This window comes from Dreissena polymorpha, chromosome 13 (genome assembly GCF_020536995.1).
Source record: "Dreissena polymorpha isolate Duluth1 chromosome 13, UMN_Dpol_1.0, whole genome shotgun sequence".
In the NCBI taxonomy this organism is placed as follows: Eukaryota; Metazoa; Mollusca; class Bivalvia; order Myida; family Dreissenidae; genus Dreissena; species Dreissena polymorpha.
The window spans coordinates 8,241,030-8,253,394 of record NC_068367.1 but is presented as its reverse complement, the minus strand read 5'-3'; the positions used below and the strand labels follow the sequence as shown (position 1 = coordinate 8,253,394).

At 35.1% G+C, this 12,365-nt stretch overlaps 1 protein-coding gene across 1 annotated transcript in view; it reads right to left on the bottom strand.

Annotated features, from left to right (window-relative positions):
- The window catches only part of LOC127855131 (uncharacterized), a 188,405-nt gene that overhangs the window by 161,269 nt on the left and 14,771 nt on the right, over positions 1-12,365 (bottom strand). The gene's annotated exons all lie outside the window — the stretch shown is intronic.

Here is a 12,365-nt window from a genome sequence, read left to right as displayed (position 1 = left end):
TAATCTGCACATCTCTTGGTAGTGAAGCTTCCCATAAAGTTTTATTGAATTCAAGTCATTAGTTGCTGAGAAATAGCCCGGACAAATATTGTGCACGGGCGGACAGACAGACAGGCAGACAGACAGACAGACACAAACATGGACAGACGAAGCGGCGACCATATGCTCCCCCCAAAACAAATTTAGGGGGAGCATAAAAATAAAGGAAGATAATTAAAAAACTACAGCCGAAAGAGTTATGGTTCATGCTCACTGCACTACTCCTAGCTGTCATCTCTTTAGATTTCTTGTTTTAAGTAAATCCCTTTAGAAGAGTAAGAGATATGCTCTGGACAAAAATTTTCTTTGATATTAAATGAAGGGAGATAATTCAAAAACTAAAGATGATAGATTTCTTGTTCTTAGTAACTGCACTTCTCCTACATGCCATCTTTTTATTTTTAAAGTTTCAAGTAAATCTCCTTAGTAGATTTAGAGTTATGCTCCAGACAAAAATTTCATTTGAAATTAATTAAAGGCAGATAATTCAAACACTAAGGTAGATAGTTATGGTTTCTAGTCACTGCACTTTTCCTAGTTGCCATCTGTTTATATTTCAAGTTTAAAGCAAATCCCTTCAGTACATGTGGGTTATGCTCCAGACAAAAATTATTTTTTAAATTACATAAAGGTAGATAATTAAAAAACTAAGGTAGATAGAGTTATGGTTCTCAGTCACTGCACTTCTCCTATTTGCCATATGTTTATATTTTAAGTTTCAAGTAAATCCCTTCAGTAGATTTAGAGTTATGCTCTGGACAAAAATTTGCTTTGAAGTTAAATTAAGGGAGATAGTTCAAAAACTAAGGTAGATAGAGTTATGGCTCTTAGTCTCTGCATTTCTCCTACTTGCCATCTGTTTAAGTGTCAAGTTAATCTCTTCAGTAGATTAAGAGTAATGCTCCGGAAAAACAAGAGGGTCATGATGGCCCTGTATCGCTCAACTGTTTTTCATGCGAAAAAAAAACGTGCAATGCGCATGGGTTGAAATGTACTCAAGCATGTGACTTTCTCTTTCTATCCCTCGTCCCACTGGGCGCTTAAAGTTGGAAGGGTGAGCATATTTATATATGGAAAAGTAACTACCGTGTTAACTAAACATACTAAAAAGCCCGGGAATTGTTGCACAAGTCCTTTGCTTATAACGTAGGTACATTTATCTCTCCAAAAGATATTGTCGTTCTTTCTATTTCACATATTTTTATGCTGAAGATCAAATCTATGCATTTGATTTGAAACAGATTCACAAGACCCATATGAAACAAAATGCCTTTACCCTTTACCAAACGACACATTTTGGACTTTCCCAATTTGAAAGAGGTTGCAGACGACAATTAAATTGTAATGGAATCTGAAGGAAATGATCAGGTAGGGTAGAAATAATTGTGATAAAAGGAGAAATTGCTCATCTTGAGCAATTCTCCTTTGATCACAATTATCTATAAAGTCGTCAGCTACAAACCTGTAAAATTCTGATAGTGTTTGGCAAAGGGTTAATAATCTCTGGTTCCTTCTTAAGAGCCTTTCACACATGTATAACAAATACAATAGTAGCATCTTTCTTTGTAAAGCATCATCTCGAAATATAACAAGGGCTGTTTGTACAACATGCATGCCCCCATATGGGCTGTCAGTTGTAGTGGCAGCCATTGTGTGAATACTTTTTTGTCAATGTGACCTTGACTTTGACCTAGTGACATGAGAATCAATAGGGGTCATCTGCAAGTCATGATCAATGTACCTATGAAGTTTCATGATCCTAGTCATATTAGCTTTCTTGAGTTATCATCCGGAAACCATTTTACTGTGTAAAGTCACCGTGACCTTTGACCTAGTGACCTGAACGTCTATAGGGGTCATCTGCGAGTCATGATCAATGTATCTATTTAGTTTCATGATCCTAGGTGTAAGCCTTCTTGAGTTATTATCCAGAAACCATTTTTCTAACTTGAGTCACCGTGACCTTGACCTTTACCCTAGTCACCTGAAAATCAATAGGTGTCATCTGCGAGTCATGATCAATGTACCTATGAAGTTTCATGATCCTAGGCATAATACATTAAGCGCTCTTTTGTTAATATCCGGAAACCATTTTACAATTTGGGTCAGCGTGACCTTGACCTTTGACCTAGTGACCTGAAAATAAATAGGGGTCATCTGCGAGTCATGATCAATGTACCTATCAAGTTTCATGATCAAGCGTTCTTGAGTTATCATCCGGAAACTATTTTACTATTTCGGATCACCGTGACCTTGACCTTTGACCTGGTGACCTGAAAATAAAAAGGGGGTCATCTGCAGGTCATGAACAGATTTGGTAGAGGACTATAAGATATCACTACATACCAAATTTAGTAGCCCTTGGCTCTATAATTATGAACAAGAAGATTTTTAAAGTTTGCACAAAATAGGCCTTATTTAAGCATATGTTCATTTTTGTGACCCCCAGGGCAGGGTCAAATTTGTCCCCAGGGGCATAATTTGAACAAACTAAGTAGAGACCTATTAGATGTCACTTCATACCGAATTTGGTAGAAATAGGCCCAATAGTTATGGACAAGAAGATTTTTAAAGATTGCACAAAATGGGCCTTATATAAGCATATGTTCAATTTTGTGACCCCTGGGGAACAGTCAATTTTGATCCCAGGGGTTTAATTTGAACTTACTTGGTAGAGGACTTTTAGATGTCATTACATATCAAACTTGGTAGCTCTACGCCCAATGGTTATGGACAAGAAGATTTTTAAAGTTTTCACAAAATAGGCCTTATTAAAGCAAATTTTCAATTTTTTGACCCCCCGGTACAGGGTCAAATTCGACCCAAGGGGTATAATTTGAAGAAACTTGGTAGAGGACTATAAGATGTCACTACATACCAAATTTGGTAGCCCTAGATCCAATGGTTATGGACAAGAAGATTTTTAAAGTTTTCACAAAAAAGGCCTTATATAAGCAAATTTTCAATTTTTGACCCCCCGGGACAGGGTCAAATTTGACCCCAGGAGCATAATTTGAACAAATTTGGAAGAGGTTCACCCCAAGAACATTCCTGAGAAATTTCATCAGAATTGAAGAGTTTAGGAGAAGATGTTTAAAGAAAAAGTTAACGGACGGACGGACGCACGAACAGACGCACGCATGCACGACGGACACAGGACCATGACATGAGCCCCGCTCGCCTCTGGCCAGTGAAGCTAAAACCAACTTATGTGAACATTTTTACAGTGCATTTTTAACACAACCAGGAAAAATCTACCCAGATACATCATCACAATATGACAGCACTTTTAACATAATAAATTAAAATAAACCAGGCTAATGTCAAGCAAAATGTTCCCTACCGGCTCCACCATTGTCAAAAATTCCATCATTTTCAGATTTTTTTTGGGGTGCCAAAGCAACCACAATTTTTGACGTAGGATCAAAATGCAATAAAGTGCATAATGTCCATATTGTCATCTATCAATGTTGCAAGGTTCATGAAAAAATATTAAGAACTTTTAAAGTTATCGCAGGATCCAGAAAACCACCATTTTCAGCAGTATTTCTAGTCTATTTGTTGCCATGGCAACCAGAAATTCTGACGTAGGAACAAATGAAATGACGAGCATAATGTCCATATGCAATCTATCCATGTTTCAAATTTCCTCAAAAATATGAAGAACTTTTAAAGTTATCGCATGATCCAGAAAAGTGTGACGGACAGACTGACAGACCGACTGACAAGACAGACAGATTGACGGAGCGCAAACCATAAGGCCCCTCCGGTGAAACCTGTAGGACACAATAACATTTTCATATGAGGGCCACCACTGGTAAAAACTGGAAAAGGGGTATGAACCATGATGTATACAGTTTCAGTTAGTGAATGGTGATAAGCATGATAAAATTAATAATAAGTGTGTTAAACTGTGTTGGTGGTACCGGGTTTATAAAATGACGCAATTTAGGAACCCTTATCATATGTTTTCATGGAATAGCCCTTTACACATATTTACTCCTATATACAAACGCAACAAAGTTGCTCAGCACTACACAATTCATCTCATTAATTCTCCGCGCTGTTCATCACACGAAGCCTCCTTAAGGCCCATCTCATTTGTTCTTCCACTGTTGAGATGGGCAGGGCAAACTTTTTGGAGATGACATCTGAAATTTATATGAACAATCAATTCAAGATCTTACTGTACATTACAGTATTAAAAATGCATGTAGAAGTGTATTCCACCAAAATCAAGTCTGATCTGAATGACTTAATTTTGGTGGTATAAACTTTTACATCAACATAATCAGTTAATGTATCACATTGTAACTTCATTTACATGAGGTTTTCAAAAGAAGTTTTTGAAACAAGGAGGCAAATTACTGTGGCTTGATTTTTTGTATCGTTCAAAACGTAAGTTTAATGTATACTGCGGTTATTTTGGTCTACCTATGTGAGTAATTCTCCAAAACTTTTTTATACACACACATAATGTGTGTGTAGCTCTTAAATAAGAGAAGTAGCATTAAATTGACGCAAGACAGATTATGTGCTGGAGTCAAATTTGAATTAATTGCATTATGTTTGTTTCAAAATGGATATGGAGGCAATATGACACATATATATCTAAAGCCCACTTTTCCCTTAAAAAAAATCATACGAACTATGGCGCAGCGTTCGGCAATCGGGAGACCCTCTCGAATCTCCCCCCGTAGGGATGGTTGAACCACCCTTCATAGAGCAGTTCACCAGCCGATCAGGTCTGAAAACTATTGTCGTGGCCTTTGCGAGGCCCGCCTCGTGCATGATCTCATTTGAGATCAGGTCCTGAAAGATATTTTATTACATAAGTGTTCAATATTGCTGTAATGGAAATTTCATTGCTATAAAAAATATAAATTTAAATCAAGTTTGTTTGCTTGTTGCTTTTGTTTGTTAATTTAAGCAATTATAATCATGTGATCACATGCGACTTAACGATATTCATATATAATTAAAAGAAATTACGTTTGGTAGAAAATACTGTTTGAAAATGTACCACAATACGTGGTCTCATTTGGCTGTATGGACTGGTTGGAAGTGTGACGCCTTTATAATGCAATAAGCTGTATAATTTCACCTCTCAACAAATCCAGCTCTTCTTGGTCAAGGTCAGGGTGCAGTTTTCCCACTCCTGTTCCCCTTAAGTTGGCCTGCTCGTGCAGGGTAAAACTTGGTACATCAGATAATCTCCTTGTGTTCCCTTTTTTGCAGGCGATAATGAAGAACATTCTTTCCAAAGGATCTTCTCATCAATATAAAAGTTCTCATTAAATATGGGGGAAAGAAATCTGTTCAATGCTTACCAGAAATAGGTATAACTAACATTTAAGATGACAATAACGATAAAATACAGCGATAATAATTCAAATGGTGTAGTTTTTCCTTAACATTACAATTACTTATCCATTTACATTTCCCAGTGACAATACATAAATATGATAATGACAATTATTAATTCAATAAAATAAATAAAAAATGGATGCAGAAATTAAAATACAAACCTGTTACAACTGTTCTTCAGTATTCCAAACAGGCAATTGCTGAACTATGAGACCATACCACTTTAACCACCCACTTTGAATCTACTTTGCAACAAACTTATTCTTAATTTACAAATTGTAGTAAATATACATTGTTTTCATCACACACCACTTCATGCTGGAAGTATTTCAAGACATTTTACACTAAAATTACAAGATAAGTATTGATGCAAAGCATCAAAGTGCGTCGGGAATTTCAGTGTAAAAGGCAATCAATGAAGTTACATGGAACGATGTTTTATTCTATATTGCTCATATTGGGTTTGGGTTTGGTCCTCATTGATTAAAAAAAATGTGCATTTTTGGGAAGAAAAGGATGACGATTTTTGGACTTTGAACAAGGATTTCAAAATTTCTCAATTTCTAAGGAAGATAACTATGGACTTAATGGTCGGATAATGCAAAAGGATCCATTCCACCTTGGTAGTAATACGTGTCGGCCTCGCGCTCTATATGTGGTTCTTAAAAAAATCACTCTGAGGAGTGCTTGACTTTAGGGAAACGGATTGCTGGGACACAGCTCCTCCTTGATAAGCGGCTGCTTCCTTTATCGCAACTCTTTGTTACAATCAATAATATGTGTCGAGCTTTGCGCTCTATATGTGGTAGGGATAGTACTCAAGGCCTATGATAAACAACCATAAAATACATGGATAATATATGTGTTGTTTGCATTTATTTGTAAATATAAAATCACGTGTATTTTTTATAAGATATTTAAGTGACATTTTAATTAACGTTGTCACCACGCGGCATCCATTAATTTTAATAAAAAGGTCCAATTGTAGTAAAATGGATTTTAAAATGTCTACAACAAAACAAAAAAGAACATAGCACACAAATAAAATAATTTGAAAATACTGGGGCTCGAACCTTGGGCCTCTCACATGTGAAGCGAGCGTGTAACCACTACACTACGGAACTGCTTGAAAAATCACCTTCTGACTTAGATATTAATAAGTGACTGTTGTGTAACAGTTATCAATAAAGCAATAAACCGTGCATTCACTGTCATCTTGTAAAATTGAAGAAAATACGAGTTAACCAAAACTCGAACAGCAAAAGTCTGCGCTATTGTTAGAAAAACCACAAAATAAATATATTTTGATTGTTTTGTTTGTATACATAACCAGAACGTTTCACCGGTTCACGTATTTGTCCAGTCCCTCTGATATTTTATTATTGCCCAGTCCCTGTAATCAGTTATTAATTAAAATAATTAGCTTTGCATTATTGGCAAATGTTGTAGTAAATGTAATAGGCACAAATGCAGTACTTATTTACACTAATTTACCAAAAAAATCACCACTATGCAAGATATTCTGAAAACAAAAAAATATATATTGATCCGTAAAATAACTTCTCCCATAAGCGAAAAAAGAGTATTACATACGAGTCGCCGCACTTAAGTCTTAATGTTGCTCAATTAAACCTAAAATTTAGCTCAAGTCAGTTGCTGGACCCCACTTGATTTAAAAAAATAATGGCCTGTGCTTCAACCGGTAGCAGGCTCTTTCGGTCCAAAGCTTTTTCGGCCCTGTCCGAAATTTCAAGCTGATTCGGCCCCAAGCTTATTAGGCCCCAAATCAGGCTTATTCGGCCATACAAATTATTACATATTTTCTTTAAAACTTAATTGATTACAGCGAGTGTTAGATTAGCTAGCGGTCCGTTTGGTGACAATATATATTGACTATAATGGAAAAAAAGGTGCTTAAAATGATATATCGTGTTGTCGGTTTGTTTCTTTGTATTGCTTTTGATTATGGATGATTACATGAAATTAATTGAAAACCATTATCGTCTTACCAAATGTTACCAATGTATGTAATTGTTTTAATTGTTAAATTGTGCCGGCTTTTAATTGAATCGATTGTCGGTTTGTTTGTTAAATATTGCGTTTGTTGAAAGGTATAAATGATGAGCATTTGTTTGGTATGTTCAATTGTTGTTTTTTTGTCGATTATTTAGCAGTTCTTTACGGAATTATTGCACAAACGTATAAAAGTGCAATTATTGTGTTCATTGGTACCATAAATCATTTTACTATCTATGTTGTTCTTAGGCTTCTAGTTATACAATTGCGCTGTGAAATTTGGTATTGCATTGTGTTAAATTATAACAAATGTAAGTGTTAGTGTTTTTGATTAAGGGAGGAGGACGCGAGTTGGTTTTGTATGAAGGCCGTTCGCTCGCAGCAGCATGGCATTTCATGTGACGTTTGTAAAAGATGGCAGCATCGCACCTGCAATACAGGTAATATTTATGCAAACTCTATTGAACATAATGTTTAAGATTTTCGAAAGTCAATTAATTTTCCATATAATCGATTTTTTATTAATGTCCAATTAACACAGATTTTCCTCTCGCCCCTCACAAGTTTTTTTTTTATTTCGGATTAATTTCTCATCTATAATCTACATATGTTTTCGTTTATACAATCTTTAATTTACATATGTTTCCTTTATAAAAATAACAATATAAGAAAATTGTATATGGATATCAACAAAATCTATTATAGCCGACATAATAAGCATACTTTTGGTAACAAATACTAACAATACAATTCTAACTTTTCTCGGAAAAATTAATTTCTTTAAATGAGAACTGAGACATAGAATGCACACTTGCAAACATGGATTTATCTTATGGCCTGATTACAATTTGTTAATCTGGTGACACATGTATTTTACAACCTGATAAAGATCATTAAACCGGACATAGGTGCGCGTGCTGGTCAATGGTTTCAGTCGATAATGAAAGACGGGGTCGAAGTAATTAAGTGAATGCTGTCAATAAGAACCATTTTTTTACTCTGATTTCATATGCAATAAAATTGATTATTGTTTTAAAAAAGTATGTGGTTCGTGATGTCAATTCATAAAATGTATTATCATATGAGTTTATTATTATTATAGTCTCATCCAATATTAACAATTTTCACAATTTCGCATATATAAAACATTAAGGTGATGATGCAATACATGTAAGTGACTATGCAAACTGACTAGCTAAGATTTTCGACATAAACATTATTTTCCTATGTAAGCTTGAACATATATTAACAAAGTAAAATCGTTGACATAGTTATAAACTGCCAATTTTTAAAATTTATTATATTGTCAGTTCAAATTTTACAGACACAATTCTTCTGTAAGATTATGTTTTATTTATAATCTTAAATATGCCATTTATAATCTTAAACCCCCCTATTTGTTATATGTTGATCCGAATACACATCACACATGTATTTAACAACCTGATAAAGATCATAAAACCTGGCATAGGTGCAGGTATGTTAGACAATGGCTTCATTCGATAATAAGCTAGCGTTAGTTCATGTCATTGTCAAGTGTGTTATCATATGCTGGTCCGATACGCGTATATTTGTATAATGTCTTATGTGCAAACATACTAAAGCGTTGGTCAAAAGGATTAGATCGATATACGATACAGGTATTTTGCGTCGTTTGGACAGGTGAGACCTTTCTCTTCATGTTTGTACCTGATCGAGGTGCAATACACAATTATCATTTTGGGAACAGGAAACCTCATTTATTTAAGCATACTTGATCATATAACCAGATGTTATCTATGGACAAACCTCATTGGCAATATGAAAAATAACACTTCTATAATCAATTATGTAAACCCCGATACACATTCGATACACATTTCATCTGAACTTGTAACTGATATGTACCTTGGACAATTGGAATTACACTTATTTAAGCAATTATTTAAATTTCATTATATACCATATCTGAAATGGAACTCGTAATATATTGGTTTGAAGTAATACGAGCCAAATTGTTTATCAAGGACTAATACAAATCAACACGTGTTCCCGATAATGGAACTACATTGGGGAAATTAAACCATATTTCCATAATCAATTATTCAAACTTCATTATATATTCCGTCCGAACTGACCTCTGTTATGTTAATTTCTAAATACCCGCAACATACAGCTACGTTTCAAGCTATTCGCTATTGAGCATGGGTAATTGGCTTTTTTTCGTATACTTAAATATGACATTTTCATTTCATTCTACACCCGGGAATAAATGCTAATGACGATACATCATCAAAATCGGACGATAGCGTCCTCTATAATCCTCTATTTACATCTTTAATACATATACATTCAAAACATATTTCTCTATATACAAAAATTGGGGGGTCTTTAAGTCTCGACATCTAATCGTTTTGCTTTGTTGTTCATTCGTTTACACGTGTTCAGCCATTGTCTGAAGGCATGTGAAAATTGCTTTCTTCATGGCGTTATTTGAACGTGAAGTATTTTTGGTCAATTTTCGTTTTTTTGTGTCTTAACGCTACTGCGTCGATTTGCATCTGATCATCTGAAGAATCATTTTCAAACCTACGTACAGGTGAGATTTGTGAATTACCGTTATCGTAATGCATCATATATGATTCACTGGAGCTTGACTGGATATCCGCGAATTGTTTGTTTCTCAAATGTTTTTGCAGTTCGGCAAGCGGACTATTATCTTCATCATCAGTATTATGTCGCATTATGGTAGGAAACGTCACAGTATGGTAGAAAACAAAGTGCAGATATATACGAATAAGCTTATCGATGAGGGAGAGATTAAAGAATAGTATAGTTGACACAAGGTCGGGTATGTTTGTATTGGTCAAGCAGAAGTGTTTATACAGTAAAATCTCTCATCAAAAGGTGTGATAAAGCTTGTAAATATTTGAGTGGTTTGTTTATCCCGTTCCCATTGCTTCATTGATTCAGTATCTTAAGTAATCTATCCAATCAATAAGCACGCATAGAACACTGACCAAATGGGGTTCTTAGTAATCTAGCCAACCAGCTTATTTAAGACTGACCAATGGGATTCATAACTGAGTTTCACGGGGCAAATGTTAGAGGGAACGAGTTCAGTTAGCGTTTATACCCAGAGGTGTACAGATGGAAAAAGACACAATCATGTAGCAATCACTACGTTTTTGTATAACTGAAATATTAGTATGTTAGACATTAAATTGGACTATAAACTGATATATGGTGTTGTTGAATAGTTCATCCCACATTATGCAGAGAAATTAACATTAATAGAAATGGACGGACTTGTTCCATGCAACACGGGAAAATGGTAGTTAATGCAAAGTGCGTCATCATGACAATACACGCATGACAAGATATTAAATGATAGGCTACACACCAGTAATTTAAGAGAAATGAACATTGCTAGAATCTATGTGTCGTCCATGAACTATGAACGATTACGTGACAAAATATTATATACAAAACAATATTCCATAGTTTTAAAGAGTATCGACCAACATATTTTCAACGAATTATTCAAATTAAAAATGGGGCCGAAAAAGCCCGGTCTTTGGGCCAAATGAGCCTGAAATTCGGGTCGAATGAGCCTGAAAAAAAGGGGCCGACAGAGCTTGCTTGGGGCCGAAAGAGCAGACGCCCTTTAACCAATCAAAAATTGCTTGTTTTCATATAGATGGTGCCTGAACAAATCAAAAATTTATAAACATCCCTTTGTTAGGTCTAGATGGAACACTGACAGGGATTAATGGTTATGATGCACATTGATACTTTATGAGAAAAATGGACCTAAACACAAAACTTAAACGGACGCCGATGCCGACACCCAACGCAAAGGTGATGACAATAGCTCTTTATTTTTCAAAAAATAGATAGCTAAAAAATGATTATCTGCAAAAATAATTCATAACAATTCAATAAACAAGATTAATTATATATATTTAGGATAAATTGCATGCGTGTCTTAATTAACACTGGAGGATACGTTTCAGAAACATTGACACATCAGATACTTACCATAAATCTACTCATTGAAAGTATGTAGCATTATAGAGTGCAAATAAATCAGAATTCAGCCAAAATTGCAGAGTATATGGAAAATTGTATCACCCACTGGCTGCTTTATTTTTCAACTGGCTGGAACCATATTCAAACTCAAATGATATTTTATTAATTTTAGACAAATGTTTTATGCATGTTTCATAATGATTGAAACAAGAGATGTGTTTGTCAGAAACACAATGCCCCCTATTGCGCCGCTTTGAAGGCATACATTTGACATTTGACCTTAAAGGATGACCTTGACCTTTCACCACTCAACATTTGAAGCTCCATGAGATACACAAGCATGCCAAATATCAAGTTGCTATCTTCAATATTGCAAAATTTATGAAGGTTAAAGTTTTGGTAAAAGTTTTTGAATTTGTTTTTTTTACCTTTGACCTTGAAGGATGACCTTGACCTTTCACGACTCAAAATGTGCAGCTCCATGAGAAACACATGCATGCCAAATATCAAGTTGCTATCTTGAATATTGCAAAAGTTATGACCATGGTTAAAGTATTGGTTAAAGTTTGGGACACACACATACAATGACAGGCTGGCCAAAAACAATATACCCCCGATCATTCGATCCGGGGGCATAAAAATCTGCAACTAATAGAGGGTGCGTGAGGTTTCTCTTTAAATTTACCTAGTGACCCAGTTTCAAGCTAGGCAAAGATTTCATAGTTACAAATGTTCTGACCAAATTATATGAGGATTGGGAAATAGATGTGACCTCTAATGTTCAAAATGTAGACAGATGACATACCAAGATTAACAGACAACACAGGACAAATAACTGACAAAAGGTTTTCACAAACTTCACCATGAGCAGGTTGTTGTCAGTTGAGCTAAAAAAAGGTGTACGTATTCTAGGTTGTACTACCTGTAAAAAT